Genomic DNA, 17,071 nt, shown 5'->3' with positions numbered 1-17,071 from the left:
GTATCTGAATGTAATGGAATACTATTGTGCTGTAATAAAATCACAGGACTATTATATAATATATTAATATTGTTAATTGAATATTAACTATCATTGATATTATTAATTATTTTCATTTTTATTTGATTAATACTGTCTCTTGTTAAGTCATTTCTCAGTTGTGTCCAACTCCCCACAACCCCATTTTGGGGGTTTTCCTGGAAGAGATAGATACTGGAGTTATCTGTAATTTCCTTCTCCAGATCATTTTCCAGATGAGGAAACTGAGGCAAACAGGATTAAGTGACTTTTTCATGGGTCACACAGCTAGTAAGTCAGAAGCCAGATCTGAACCCATAAAGATGCACTATTGTGCCACCTAGCTGTCCAGATAATACTATATTAGAATAATTACTCGTGCTTATATAAATATAACATTGAGTCTACCTAGAATCCCTACCTAGTAGGGATTCTTAACTTTTTTGTGTTATTGACCTCAATGACAGTCTGGTCTTATGGACCCCCACCCCCTTAGAATTACGTTTTAAAGGAATAAAATACAATAAAATACAATGGATTATAAGTTAAACCAATCATATTGAAATACAGTTATAAAACTATTTTTAAAAGCAGATTCATAGAGCCCAGGTTAAGAACTTTTGATTTAGAGGCATTTCTCCTTGGTGGTTGTAGAATATAGACTCAAGGATTTAGAATTGGAAGGATTTAAAACTTTGGAAATGGTGTTCAACACCCATATTTTCCAGTTAAGGAAAATGACACCCTCAAGAGAGGGTAAGTAATTGACCCAAAGTCACACATCTAGTAACTTACAGAGTAGTCAGAATTTAAACCCAAATCCTGACTCCCAGTGCATCATGCTTTTCATTGTGTGATGCTGCCTTGTCTCCTGGCTTACCAAGGTTATCCCATCTCTCCCTCATCTTGAGGCAGGGTAGTGCTCACACTATAGAATAATGTGACTTATTAGTTTCTACTCTATTTAATCAAGGCCTCTATGTTACCCTTCACAAAGTCTCACACCCCCATGCACAGGTCAAATAGAGGTAATGAGGGCCCTGAAGTCTTTGATCAGATGGGCTATTAATGACTGTCATTAGAATAATTCCCAGAGAGAGAAAAAGAGCCAAATAATCTTTTTTCTTGTGAGCTGGGTCCATAGACAGCTCAATGTCTCACTGGAGGAAAGCACTCATTACAATAGATTATTTGCTCTTAGCAAATTTCATTTCATTTCAACAGCAATAATAATAACTACATTAATATAATAAAGTATCAACAAAAAATCTTCCACAGGGTATTGGTCAATGTTGACCAAGGGAAGGAAATGTAGGCATGTCTAGCTTTGTGCAAAAGTCACATGGATGAAAAGTTCTGTGTAAAACCCACCTTAGTGGATTGAACCCTAATTTTAATGCACTCAACAGAACAGGTGGGGAGTCCTATTATAAATTACATACTAAGAAGTCAGTATATTTAGGATCACTTTCTATGGTCACAGCCTTCCTACATTTTTCCTCAGTAAAGATCTTGATTGACAGCAAGGTTCCTTACAAAGGTGTTTCACCCACAACAGAGAAGTCCTTGGTGGCCTGCCTACTTCTACCTTGATTCATTACTTATCAAGGGATGGTGATGGTCACTTGCTCAAGAATCAACTACTGACATTCCCATTTTCACCCTGTCAGTTATACTTCACAACCAACACCAGAAGTAGCTGCCATGGAAAATACTCATCTCACTGTGGTCCTTAGAATGCTGGTTACCTCTATCCCTTAATGTTATGCCTCTTTGAGGTGACAATGAATATCTTGCTAGTCTAGGGTTATCGGTGTATTCTTCTACAGTCTTCTCTCACTCTCTCTTCACGGGCAAAGTTCCACCCTCTTCACTTCAAATGCTACAAACCCCAATCATATGGACATATTATACAGAAGATGTCATGCCACACAGGCATGGCTTAATTGCATGTAACTTTATTTATAACCAAAAAAGCAAAAAGAATAATACCAAATATTTGAAAGCTATTGCCACATGAACTACACAACCATGGCCACCCTAGGTAATACAAAATCAATCCTTTGGCATGGCTTACTTGCCCAGTGAAGAAAGGGAGAGAGAAGGTAACAAAAGAGGGAAAGGAACAAGCATTTATTGAGCACCTACTATGTGCCTGTAGGTACCGTGCTAAGAACTTTTACAAATATTTTATTTGTTCCTCACAACAACCCTGGGAGGTAAGTACTATTGTTATCCTTATCTTACAAGTGAGGAAACTGAGGCAGATAGAAGTTAAGTAATTTGCCCAGGAGTACACAGCTAGTAGGGTATCTGATCCTGGATTTGAACTCAGGTCTTCCTTATTCTAGTACCAGCACTCTCACCAATGTGTTAGATCTAGCTGCCTCTAGACACCAGGCAGTGATTTCTCCTTTGGCTGATTTTCCTAGTGTCCCACTCTTACTCTCAGGGTCTTCTAATTGTGCTCTGCAAGTGTTTCTCAGGCATAGGTGGATCATGACTTGGGTTGTATGGAACTCTGACTGCTCTGCGCCACTGTCACATTGGTAGTGAAGCTATATAATAGGTAGGTCTCTTGAAGGGAGGGGAGCTTAATTATCATCTGGAGTGAACAGGTTATAAAGCTCTGAAAAATGCCAATGTGGATCCACATGTGTTGTTAGGTAACCCAACATAGAATAATGGATGCAAAAAGAAGAATATGGTGGTTGGTGGACTATCTGCTGAGGAATACCAAGATGAATAGCTTCGTAAAGGTCTTCTTTCTTCCTAAAGCAAGTATCTGAGGCACCACAGAGAGCCTCCCAAGAATGTACAGACCTGACGACCACTATACACTTCTGATGATTCATGTGGGGACCAAACTGTATAGTCAGAAGAAATCCTGGATGTATTGCTAAATACTAGGAAATCCTGCCGGGGGAAAAATCAAGAATTAAGAACCTTGGGGGCATGGACATGGGTGTGGGGGGCTAATAACTACTGCCATTATAGGAGAGAGGAGTCATAAGAAAAAAAATTTGAGAAGATGGTACTGAGGAGAATGTGATTTGGATTTTTAGATCATGGCTTAAAATAATGGAGTGATGGGCTCTTGGCAAGGGATGGAGTACACCTAACAAGGGCTAATAAAATCATATTTGCCTGGTGTCTTGTATATCTAAACAAGGTCATTTCAAGCTGAAAGGAGAGGGGCATGAAGGAACCTGCATAGATTTATAGAAATTACACACACACACATACATATATATACACACAAATAGAGAGAGAGATGGATGGATGGATGATAAATAGATAGATAGAAAGATAGATAGATAGAAAGAAAGATAGATAGATAGATAGATAGATAGATAGATAGATAGATAGATAGATAGATAGATAGATGATAGACACACAGACAGAGATAGTAGATAGGTAGAATAATGATAGAAGTGGGAAACAAAGAGAGAGAGGCATGTAGATACATGATAGACAGGTGGACAGATAAATTATATATGTGTGTATGTATGTATGCATTTATACAGTACCATAGAAAGTAGCATATATAACATTTGACAATGAATATCAGAAGAGAATACCAGTCATTCACTGGAAACACTATCCAGAAGGAAGGAAAGAAAGCAAGAAAATCCATGTCCGGAGATGTCTAAGACCATAGCATTCTTAGGTATTTCTCTCTCTCTCTCTCTGTCTCTCTCTCTCTGTCTAGGCAACAGTTCCTGAAGGGTAAGAAGAAAAAGCTAGGGGTTTTGCTGTACTTCAAGTTCAATAATTATCAACAATGTCATGTTGTTGTTGTTCAGTTGTTTTCAGTCATGTCCGACTCTTAGTGACCAAATTTGGTGTTTTCTTGGCAAAGATACTGGAGTGGTTTGACATTTCCTTTTCCAACTCCTTTTACAGATGAGGAAGCTGAGGCAAACATGGTTAAGTGACTTGTCCAGGGTCACACAGATAGGAAATGTCTGAGGTCAGATTTGAATTCAGGAAGTTAAGTCTTGTTGACTCCAGGTCCAGCACTCTATACAGTATGGTGCCACCTAGCAGCCAAAAAACAAAAACAAAACAAACAAATCCTTGGCTACATTAATATGTATAGTGTTCAGAATGAGGAAGAAAAGAATTCTCTGCTCTGCCTTTGGTCAGGCAGGGCTGAATCTAAATCTGACATATGGGGAATGATGAAGATAAGCTGAATAGTGACTAGAAAGGGGTGACCAGTCATATGAGGGCTAAAGGAGATGTTTAGAGCAAGAAGAGAAAATTTAGAGAGGGCATGATAACAACCAAGAATATCCAAAGGACTATTCCATAGAAGAGAGATGATCCTTGTTTCACTTGGTCCCAGAAATAGAGCCAGGACCAAGCTGTGCATGATTTGGAGATTATGGCTAATTATAAATAGAATTTTCCAAACAATTAGAGCAATCCCAAAATATTTATTGTGTTTGGAGGTAGCAGGTCTTCCCTCATTGGAGGTCTTCAGGCACACAAAGGTTGACCATTTGTTGAGGGTGTTATAAAGTAAATGTTTGTTTGGGCATAAGGTGAACTAAAATGATAGCTAGGTGGTGCAGTGGATAGAGCACTGGGAGTGGAGTCAGGAAGACCTGAGTTCAAATCTAGTTTCAGACATTTACTAGCTATGTGACACTGGTTACATCACTTAACCTCTATTAAGAACCACGGGAACAATATGTATAAGGATTTCGATAATATAGCTGAAAACTACAACAATGGAAATTGATCACTATATAATTATTATAACAGAGATTAGCTTTGGAAATTTTTTAAAAATGCACCTCCAATTCCTTGTAGAAGTAGAGGACTGATTACAGGTTTGGAATATTGGATAAATTGTCAGATTCAGTTGGCAAATGTATCAATCTTACCAAATTGTCATTTTTTTCTTTTCCCTTTTGGAAAACCATTATTCTTTAGAAAAGATAGTTTGGTATGGGGAAGGGATATATTTGGAGATGACAGGGATATAAAAAGGAGAGGTCAATAAAAATTAAAAGATTTACTTATAAAAATCAATCAACCTTTAGAAATACAAATTAAAACAACTCTGAGGTACCACCTCACACCTATCAGATTGGCTAATATGACAAAAAAGGAAAATAATAAATGTTGGAGAAGCTGTGGAAAACTTGGAATACTAATGCATTGTTTGTAGAGTTGAGAACTGATCCAACCATTCTGGAGAGCAATTTGGAACTATGCTCAAAGGGCTATAGGACCGCACATACCTTACGACCTGGTAATACAACTGTTAGGTCTGTATCCCAAAGACATCATAAAAAAGGGAAAAGGACCCACATATACAAATATATTTATAGGAACAATCTTTGTGGTGGCAAAGAACTGAAAATCGAGAGAATGCCATTCAATTGGGGAATGACTAAAGAAGTTGTGATATATGAATGTAATGGAAAACTATTGTGCTGTAAGAAAAGATGAGTAGGCAGATTTCAGAAAAACCTGGAAAGACTTAAGTGAACTGATACTGAATGAAGTGAGCAGAACTAGGAGAACATTGTACACAGTAACAGCAACATTGTATAATGATCAACTGTGATAGAGTTAGGTCTTCTCAGCAATACAATGATCCAAGATAGTTCCAAAGAACTCATGATGGAAAATGTTCTCCACATCCAGAAAAAAGAACTGTGGATTCTGAATGCAGATTGAACCATCCCGTTTCTACTTTTGTTTTTATTTTTCCCTTTTGTTCTGATATCTTCTTTCACTACATGACTAATGCAGAAATATGTTTAATATGATTGTACATATATAACCTAGATCAGATTGCTTTCTGTCTTGGGGAGGGAAGGGAGGGAGGAAGAAAAATTTGGAACTAAAAATCGTATGAAAACAAATGTTGTAAACTATCTTTATATGTACCTGGAAAATAATAAAATACTTTTATGATTAAAAAAGGGAAAAATAAAATAAAAATAAATCAACCAATAAATATGTGTTTATTTAGTGCAAACTGTGGCAGATACTATGCTAAGTCTTAAGGATACAAAGAAAAAGCAAAAACGGTCCTTTCCCTCAGTTTACCTTCTGAAAGAATTTACATTTAAAGAGTCCACTCAACTTAAGGCTTCCTGAGTCTCTGAGACCCCCTCCAAAGAGATGATGTTCATTATCCTCAGGGTGTTTTCTTCTCAAATACATATTAGGTAGAAGGGGAGGCCAAAGCAGAGGAATGGGCATTGATTATTTTCTAGAAGTGGAGGTGGGGGTGGGGAGTCTATGATCTGAGAAACTCCTCCATGAATGTGTCAGACTCAAAACTCTGGAGATAGAACCATTTCAGTGTCTTAGTATGGGACATGGGAAGAAAACATGCCCTATCAAAGTCCCTTGAACTTAGAATACTAAATCTATAGGAATAGGCTTGCCTTTATCATCTCCAGACTTTTCTTTCTGTTGGTCCCAGATCTGGTCAGGCCCAGGACCAAAGCCACATAGAACATTGAGTGAAAAGAGACTCCTTGTAAATCCCCTACTTGCCCCTTACCCTGAGGACCCACACCAAACCATACAAAGAACCAAAGCAAGACCTGCTCTGATCCCTGTAGCCCCCAAACTCGGCCTCAAGATCAGAGTCAAGGGTGGAGAGAGTTTTCCCAATAATCAACCTGGGGTATGTGGGAGAGGAGAGGGATAAAAGGGAATAGCTGCTTGGGAAGGGCTCCTAGGTCTGCACGATTTAGAGGATATGGATGGCAATTATAGCTGTAGTTAGAATCCAGATATGGGAAGTGTGAGATCTGGTTTCTGGTCTGGATCTGCCATTTCCTGTCTCATCTTGGGCAAGACCTTAGGATTTAGAACTAGGAGAGAACTTAGAGATCACCTAATGCAACCCCCTCATTTTATAGAGGAAGAAATCAAGGCTCAGAAAGGGAAACTGGTTTGTCCAAGGTCACATAGCTAATAAGTATAACCAACGAGCCAGAGCCCCCCAAGTTCTAGGACTAAGTCTTGGACCAGGTCCAATATTGTGGTCTCCCCCACCAAAATACATTCTCTTTGGTTCACTATGCCCTGACTCAAACAATCTCCAAATACAAATTGTGTCTAGCTCTCATAGATATAGGCAAAAATGTCCTCCCCACCCTAGATCCAGTATAAGCATTCAATGTAACAAATGTGTTTATAAGGTTAAGATAGGCTTTATTTTACCCATTGAAAATACAGCAGATTTGAAGAATAATGGGAAACCATAAAGAAATAAAGAAAAAGCATAAAAAGAGTCACAAGAATTCATAAACAATCAATACAATTCTTTTCCCTCTTTAACATTCTCACTTTCCCCCAAGGTCCTAAAGTCCTGTAGATTCAAGGTCCTAAAGTCCTGTGGTTTGGATGGACTTTGAAAGAAAAACAGATTTGAGATTGCTAGACATTCGAGATCCCAACGTGACTCTTTGACCCCATAGATAGCCACTCAGAGAGCATTTGTGATGATTAATCCAAACTCTTGGACTCCTACAGAAAATGCACTTGGGGCTGCTAAATAGACAACCCTCTTCCCAATGAACTCACATTATCTGAAAAAATTTAAAAAAATAAAATTAAAAAATAGGGGATTGGACTGTACAGATCCCTTGCTCCTCCATATCTCGACTTTAGTCCTTGCTGCTGCCCTTCTCATCCTTCTAAATCAAAGGCATCATCATTTTCCCAAACCAAAAGTTATTCTGCTCAAGGAATTCTACTTCTCTAGAGAGAAGGCAAAATCTCCAAACTCTTGTATTTAGGATGTCTTATGAGAAAAACCCTGAGGTTAAGTGATCTCCAGAAAGGAAAAAACAAAACCTTCTCACAATACAAGGCTGGATCTCTAAACTCTTAAATCTACAGGAAAACTCCACAGGTTACTGTCCTCTAAGTCGGAAGCTGAAGTTGAGAAAGGACATTTTTCAAGAACTCCCTTCTCAGGACATTTGGGTGAACCACATATCAATTGGCTTCCACCATGTACTTCTGACAAAAGGAAAACATTAACAGTTCTTGGGAGAATAGACCCTTCTAGAACTTTTAGTTCTTCTCTCCAGAAAAAAAAAAGTGAAAAAAGAAAAAGCAATAAGAGACTAGATTCCATTCTTCTAAGCATCCGAGCCAACCAATTCATCTTAGGGGCATGCCCAGTTGGTGAAATCCATACTTCAGGAAGTATCCATAATGTGTCTCCCCTTTGGAAGATAAAACAAAGGCTCTCCACCCTACAAACTCAACAAGTTAGTCAGGGAGCTCCCTTCATTAAACTCTTCTATAAGCATCAGAAGTAGGCTTCACATTTTGGTCTTCATGCCACCCTGACTCAGACTCCACTGTTTTTCTCACTATACCACACTGCTTCCTCTCCAAGATATGAAAAACACAATCATTTCTGAAGCTAAAAAAATTTTCTGAGAAGACCCAAGAGTTACCCATCAAAAGACTGGCTCAAAGAAGTAGAGGCCTGGAGCACAGTCAGAACTGGGGTTAGATGGAGTAGTCTCCAAGGGCACAACACCAGCAAAGGGCTAGAGTTGGAGGAGGGGGACACAGCCCCTCTCTGCATTGCTTTTTGCTAAATGCATTTATTTTTAAAGCCAGAAAATTCTGTTCTGTGTGGCCTGGAGTTATTGATTTTGTGATGTCAAATCCTATATGTTACAGAGAAGGCTTAGAAATTCTGTTGGATTTTACAGCAGCAATTTTCAAAACTCTACCTGGGTACACAGATGATTAGGCCAGACACTGATTCGGTGACTCCTGCAGAGAAGGACTTGGATGTTCTAGGGGTTTGGCAGGGAATGGTGTTTTTATCCTGGCCTGAGTGAAAGCCTCACCTGTGAGATTCATCTGCAAAACCTTTCTAGGAAAATTATAATAGCTCTCATTTATATAGCAATTTGTAGAATACAAAGAGTAGGAAAAATATGTAGGAAAAATATTCAATTTTGAGTTAGGGACCTGGGTTTAAATGTCAGCTGTGCTATTTATTAACTAATTTTATCTTGGAGGAGAAGTGGGGTACTCAGAGAACCTGAGATTCTGTGGACAAGGTCCACATTCTTTTATGGACCTTGGTTACTTCATTTTTAAAATGAGGGGGACAGGGCAGCTTGGTGGCACAGTGGATAAAGCACCTACCCTGGATTCTGGAGGACCTGAGTTCAAATCCGGCTTCAGACACTTGACACTTACTAGCTGTGTGACCCTGGGCAAGTCATTTAACTCTCATTGCCCTGGGAAAAAGAGGAGGATAAGCTCAATGATCAAATCAGAGTTTGAGAGCTGGAGGTCTCATCTCTACGGTCATTTCAAGCCTTAAATCCTATGAGTCTTCGCTTTGCCATGAACTAGCTATTTGACCTACTGCACATCTCTAAATCTAGGGATCTGTATCTATAAAAACTGATACAGATAGTACAGAGGGTTAGACTAAATTATCTCTAAATACCCTTCATGCTTTAATTTTCTGCTATTTTATTAAAATGTTTGTAAGAAAAAATGTTTGTAAGCTGACTAGCACAAGTGTTATAATCCCCATTTCACAGGCAAGAAAACTGAGGCTCAAAGTAGGGGGTGAATTGCACAAGTTTCATCAGCTAGTAAATGGCAGGCCAACCTGGCAGGTAAAAGTGAGAGGGGGAATAGTCCCCAGAGCAAAAAAAAAAAAAAAAACAACCCAAAGGATTCCAGTTTCTTGTGAGTAGAGGTATGAAGGAAAGATGAGCTGGAGAGAAGACCTGAAGAGGAGGAGGGATGTAAGGAGGCTCTTGTGCCAGCAGGCAGCCTTCCCCCAGGGACTGTGACTAATAAACAGCATGGTTTTTTGCTCTGTTCTGTAGTATGACATGTGCTATACAGATGGAAAGCTGTCCATGACACCTGGGGAATTAGTACATGGAAAAAAAATCAGAGCAACAGACTTGAGGAGGGCATCAGACCCCCAGAGAGCAGCAAACACCTGCCCTGCTGCTGCAGCAGCAGCAGTAGCAGGAACTTACTCCTGGGATGAGCCATTTTCCTGGATGGACCTTCATCCTGCCCACACCTCTTTTCCTATTGCTTTCTTCCCAGAAGAATGTAAATGCCTTAAGGCTAGAGATTGTCATTTTTATCTTTGAATTTCCAGTGCCTGGCATAAGCATCTTCCGTGCCATAAGCACTTTAATAAACACTTGTTGAACTTGAACTCATAGGAGGAGGAAAATGAGGCCCAGAAGAGAGAAGTCATTTGCCAAATGTCACCCAAACAGTAAACGGCAATCTGAGTCAGACACTAGTCCAATGCTCTTTGCACTAAGCCCAGGAGCTAATGTAGACTCTACCCTCTGAGGGCATTCTCTAGTTTTCTATCCAGTCAGTGGTAAGCTCCCCACCAGCTTGTCCTCCTGAAGCCCGTGATCCATATTGTTACAGTATTTGATTTTGCGTTCAGTGCGCGTGCTGTTCTATAGTGTATTACCATGTCACATGTTGTTCTGCTGCAGGTCACTTTTAATTGGGTGGTCCTGAGCTGATTGGCTGTGCAGAGTTCTCTTCTAGACTGGTCTGTACATTCTGGCCTTGTCCCTCTCAGCTCAGCTCTGGAATGTTCTTTCCCTCTGACCTGTATACCACACTTTTCTATCCACCCTGTGCATTATTTAGCTTTGGGCTGTTTACAAATGATGCTGGTGCTGAGTTACTGACCCCTTTGTGGGAATATAGTTCCATTTTCTAATAGATTCTTCTGTTTACAGTGAGTGTGTATGCTGGAAGAATATTAAAGCAAAACATATTGCAAAGAAATTTAATATAATGCTATATATATAATATTAGGCTAGATTTGCATATTCACATTTGAAATCCATTTCTTCTAGAGACTACCCTTGGGTCCATGTCATTAAGCCTGTTCTTTTCTAAATAGGCCTTCTGGTTATGTATCAAGCATTTAATAAATGTTCATTGATTGTTGACTTATGGGCTTGGATGGGAATTCAAAAAGTCATCTAATCCATCTCCCTGCTTTTGGAAGATGGTGATACTGAAGTTCTGGCTGTGAACCCTACTCTTAATACTAAAGGTAAGAGAGTGTGTGTTGGGGAGGGAAGGTGGCAGAAAAGAAGCCGAGACAGATGTTGAGCAAATCACTTAACCACACTGGGCCCACGTTTCCTTATTTTTAAAAGGAGGGAGATGGACTGAGAACTGTCCCAGTTCCAAACTGTTCACCCTATGATATATGTCCGACATCTTATTAGACTTTTTCTATTTCTCCTCTTAGATTCATAACTGGTCCTCTCTGCGGAATATCTTTGCATTTTGTATCACCACAAGGTGGTCCCTAGTGCCCCTGTCTGGGACTTACTGGCTTCTCAACTTCTATCCCTCCCCACCCCTCCAATCCCTCTTCAGCTTCCTTCTCAGTCTTGGCAATAAACCCCACCTCTTCTCCCTTCATTAACATTCTGCTGACCTCATGGGAATGGGGAACTCGAAAGGAATAATGTGAGAGAAGTGGAAGAGCCCTCAAATGCTGGTAGGACAGGTACTGTAGAAAAAGAACTCAGATCCTTGAAAAGAATGATAGTCAAAGAATCCCATTTAATTTGACAGCAGTGCAATGAATATTTAAAGTTTTATAAAGAAATACAGGAAGGCAATCAGGCTTATTCAACCATGTGCACTGGGGAGCAGAGAACGCTCCCCATGTGTTGTCAAGGCTGAGAATGGGAGACGAGGGTGCAGGTGGAGGGAGGGATGTGAGTGTATATGGGGGAAGGGGGACCAACATAGAAATAATCCCCATTCTCCCCATTCTTGGTATTCAAGAGAAAAATAACTTCCTATTGCAGCTCAAGAAGAAGCAGCAGTGGAGGGGAGGGGAGGGGGGGAACTAGGCAGATAATTATCATAACATGCTGACACCCTAAACAGTTCCTTCTTTCAAAATTGAATTTCTAATATCATAGCTTTAGAGATTATAATATTGAGACATGAATCCCCTGGCAAGTGATTTGGGAACTGTACACACTGTGTGATAAAGGCACCTGCTGGTAAAACAGGAGGGAACATAAATCTCTTGATATGTGCAGGGAATACCTGATAGGGAGGCCCACCCTCTCCACCCTGAAAAGAGCAAGGTCGCCTATACCTCCGCAACCTGGCTCTGAACCCCACTTGGCAACCCCACGAGCATTCATTGTCAGTGAGGTGTCATATTCTGGCTAGAGTGAATCCTCACATGTCCCTGACAGTGATTCACCTCTGCTCCTAGGATAGCCAACAGGGAGAGCAAGGAGCCAAATACCTGCTATTGGCCAAAATCAACAGAGTCCACAGGGTAAATCTCTATTCATTCAAAAGCAAGAATCAAGGTGACCCAAAATGCAGATCCAATCCAAAATGCTATATCAACTATCTTATACTGTGGAGTCAGAAGACCTGGGTCCGAATACTAGTCCTGAGGATTACTTCCTGTGTGACCATTGGCAATTTACCAACCTAACCATCCATGCTCTGAGCTTTCTCCACTGTCTAATGGGAAGGCTGGATTAGATGACCTTTAAAGCTGATTCAGATACTAAATTTATGGTCCCGTGATCCTAAGCATTGGTAAGATCAATACCCTTACATGAAATATACAATGACAAATCTCCATATCTCATGAGTGGACATAAGATAGGAGATCACAAGACACAGAATCATGGAATTTCCAAGTTGTAAGGGTCCACAAAGGCATCCTCCCTGCAAAATACCTGACAATTGGTCATTCAGTCTTTGTTTGAAGGCATTTAATGAAAGAGAATCCATGCCTCCCAAGACTTCCAATGAGGAGGAACTCACCACTTCTCCAGACAATCCTTTCCATTTTTTTGGTAGTTCTCATCATTAGGAAATTGTTTGATATAAAGCCCAAATTTGCCACTTCTACACATTACTCCTAACTCCTAGTTTTGCCCTCTGGAACCTAAAGAACAATGCTAATAATTCTAACTCCTAAGGAAAGTAGGTGGTTCAGTGAATGGAGTGCTGCGTTTGGAGTCAGGAAGACCTGAGTTCAAATCCACCCTCATACATTTACTAATTGTGTGACCCTGGACAAGTCACTTAACCCTATTTGCCTCAGGGTCCTCAACTGTAAAATGAGCTGAAAAAGGAAATGGCGAAGCAGTCCAGTACCTTTGCCAATAAGGACCCAAATCGGGGCATGAAGAGTCAGACATGACTAAAAAACAACTGAACAACAAGTATATCTTCCAGATCTACATCTGTGATCCAATTCAACTTAAGATTCATGAAAACCCTTAGATCTTTTTCAGATGAATAGCTATCAAGCTATATGTCCTTCACCTTATACTTATGAAGCTGATTATTTAAAAAATCCATTCCTAAGACTTTATGTTAGTCTCTATTAGATTGTATTTAGTTTCAGTTTCATGTTCTACCTTATAAAAAATCTTTTTGAATCCTATATCTGTCCTTTGGTGTGTTAGCTATCCCAACCAGCTCTCTGATACCTACAAATCTGCTAAGCATGAAATCTATAACTTGATTCAAATCATTGATAAAAATTTGACAGAGCCTAGGATGACACATCCATGTCTTTCAGACATGGGAGAAGCTGACATGGGAGCAGTAATGACTCTTCTTTGGCACTGGCCACTCAACAAGCTCTAAAACTATTGACTCCAGAAAATGGGCAGATAGGTGGTATAGTGGATAGAGTGCTGGACCTGGAGTCAGGAAGACTCATCTTTCTGAGTTCAAATCTCACCTCAGACATTTACTAGCTATGTGACCCTGGGCAAGCCACTTCACCCTATTTGCTTCAGTTCCTCATATGTAAAATGAGCTGGAGAAGGAAATGGCAAACCACTCCAGTATCTTTCCCAGGAAAACCCCAAATGGAGTAATGAAGAGTTGCATACCACTGAAATCACTGAACAATAATTCAACAGGCTCCAAAACTATTGACAGCTGCTGCAGAAAATGGGTCTTTTATACCAAGATGGTACTCCCCTTTATAATCACAGACTCATGGAATGTCAGAGTTAGAAGAGACCTTGGAGATTAGCTAGCCCAACCCTCTCCTTTTACAGAGAGGATTTACACCTCTGCAGTATACAAGGTTAATGGCAGGCATTATAATAGCTCCAATTTACATAGTGTTTTCTCATTTATGAAGCCCTTTCCTAACACCAACCCTATGAGTCAGGCTGGGCATCCCTGTTCTGCAGATGAAGAAGCCAAGGATGCAATGGGTAAAATGATTTCCCAAGGATGTGCATTTATAGAAAGTGGCAGAGCCAGTACTCACTCCAAGTCAAAAGTGAAAGAACAGCTGCATAGGTAGAGTGAATAAATACTGTGGAAAGATTCAAAGGGCATCTGGAAGGCTTACCTGCCATCCAAAAATCTCTATCACTGATGTCTCGTATTCTATCACTACAAATTCAACTTCCCTCTGCTTAAGTGTTGCTGTTTTTAAATACAAATACCTCTAGGATGAATAACCTATTAAAGCTCTACCTGACAAGCATGGTGGTGGTATATGAGTCACCAAATATTTGAGTTCTGAAGGACCCTAGGGATCATGTAGTCCAACATTATCCCACCCTGTCTCTCCCAACAAACACCAGTTTCTCAGTGAGGCTTAAGAAGACTGAGTGACTAGCCCCAAGGTTGCATGACTAGAACATGGCAGAGTCTGATCTCAGGTGTTACCTCAATTAAAAAAAAAATAAAGAGGATAGAGTCTCCAAAATACAGTTCAGTGAATTTGACTTCCATTCTTAGTAAATCTTCAGAGTACATTATCTTTTTTTGCAGGGCAATGAGGGTTAAGTGACTTGCCCAGGGTCACACAGCTAGAGTACATTATTAAAGGAATGGTAAGAGAGCATATAGAAAGGGAAGCAGTAATCATGAAGACTAGATGGGTCATCAAGAATATGCCTTGGAGAAGATTCTGTAGACATGGTATTCCTCGATTTTAGCGTAGCATTTCACAAAGTCCTATGTGCTGTTGTCGTGTGAAGGGGACTGAGGACTGAACAGAAGGAGCTTCCCACTTAGTAGTCTTTAAAAGGAGAAAGGGCTTCCACTTTTATTTTCTCTTCATCTCTTCAATGTGTAGTTTGAGACTCAAACATATCTCCTTTCAATGTTTCCTCCGCAACCCAATGTTTGAAAATCCTAGCCATCAGAGTCCCAAGTCCAGTGTTCAACCCCCCAAAAAACTATAGATTCAGAGTAGAAGTTGTTTTTCCTTTTAAAGTCTATGATATATATATGGGTGACTCTTCCATCTCAGTTGGCAATCATCAGAATCATTGTCACCACTGCTACCACCACCACCACCACCATCATCATCTGAGTACCCTGCACCTATTCAACAGATCCAAGAAAGTAGGTAGTACAACTATGGGTATTCCCATTTCACATACGAGGAAACTGAGGCCCTGAAAAGCTATGTGATTCACCACTCATCACATAGCTACCAAAGATCTGAAGTAGGATTTCAACCCAGATCTTCTGACTTGAAGCCCAGCACTTGATTCACTCTATTGAATTTCCCTTTTTAGAATGTGAATATAACAACATTAGGTCAGACTACTGGTCAATCTGCTCCAGTCTAGCCTAAGGTCCTGACAAATTGTAAAATCTTCTGTGGACATTGAAGAGCATGAGAGTATTCTGAAGTTATGTCAGGCTAGGGCCAATACCAGGAAACATAACAGTTGGGATAAATCAACTTCCTTTTAGCATCATTATAAAGCAGAATTAAAAAAAAAAAAAGCAGCATTCCCCACCAAGGTATGAACAAGGACTCAGACTGGACCTTTTATTTTTTTTAATAAGTTTTTTATTGGTGTCTTATTTTTTACATTGTCATAGTTATCCCCTGTATCCTTCTCCCTCCTTCTTCTAGAGAGCCAGCCAGCCCATTTTATAAAATTCAAGCACACATGGGGAAAGTAGGTGGCATAGTGGTGCCTAGAGGTAAAATGACCAGAGTTCAAATCTCACCTTAGATACTAGTTGTATGACCTTGGACAAGCCACTTAATCCTATTTGCCTTAGCTTCTTCATCTGCAAAATGATCTGGAGAGGGAAACAGCAAACCACTTTATTATCTTTGCCAAGAAAATCCACAAAAGAGTGTAATAAAGATTGGGACATTACTGAAAATGACTCAACAACACATTTTTATAAGAGGAGAAGCAATCGACACAATTAATTAATACATAGAAAAAGTCTGAAATCATGTTCAATGTGAAACATCTGTGGACCTCCTACCTCTGGGAGGGTTAGGACTGCCATCTCATATTTCTTCATTTGAGTCATGCTTGATCTTCATAATTTTGTGCCATTGGGAAGCTAGGTGGCTCAGTAGATAAAGCACCGGCTCTGGATTCAGGATGACCTGAGTTCAAATCCAGCCTCAGATACTTGATATTTACTAGCTGTGTGACCCTGGGCAAGTCACTTAACTCTCATTGCCCCACAAAAACAAACAAACATAATTTTGTGCCATTTACTTTTGATTTTTTCATATGTCATTGATCTTTGCATTTACAGTGTTGTACTTATTGTTTATACTGTTTTCTTTTTTTTTCTTTTTTCTTTTTTTTTTTTAGTGAGGCCAGATTTGAACTCAGGTATTCCTGACTCCAGGGCCGGTGCTCTATCCACTGTGCCACCTAGCTGCCCCTATACTGTTTTCTTTACTCTGCTTACTTTACTTTGTATCAGTTTGTAGAAATCTTTCCCCACTTCTCTGTATTCATCATTTATATAATTTCTTATGGCACAGTGATGTTTCATTATGTTCATGTACCATAATTTCTTTAGCCATTGCTCAAAGTGAAGGCAATCTACTTTGTTTCCAAATCTTTGCTATTGCAAAAAGTGCTTCTATAAATATTTTGGTGTATATGGGGATTTTCTTCTTCTTGATAACATTGTTGGAGTATAAGCCCAATAATGGACTCTTTGGTACAAAAGGGATAGACATCTTAGTCACTTTATTTGCATAATTCCAAACTGC

The sequence above is a fragment of the Dromiciops gliroides genome, chromosome 4, assembly GCF_019393635.1.
Source record: "Dromiciops gliroides isolate mDroGli1 chromosome 4, mDroGli1.pri, whole genome shotgun sequence".
Classification (NCBI taxonomy): Eukaryota; Metazoa; Chordata; class Mammalia; order Microbiotheria; family Microbiotheriidae; genus Dromiciops; species Dromiciops gliroides.
Note: the sequence above shows the minus strand (reverse complement) of the source record.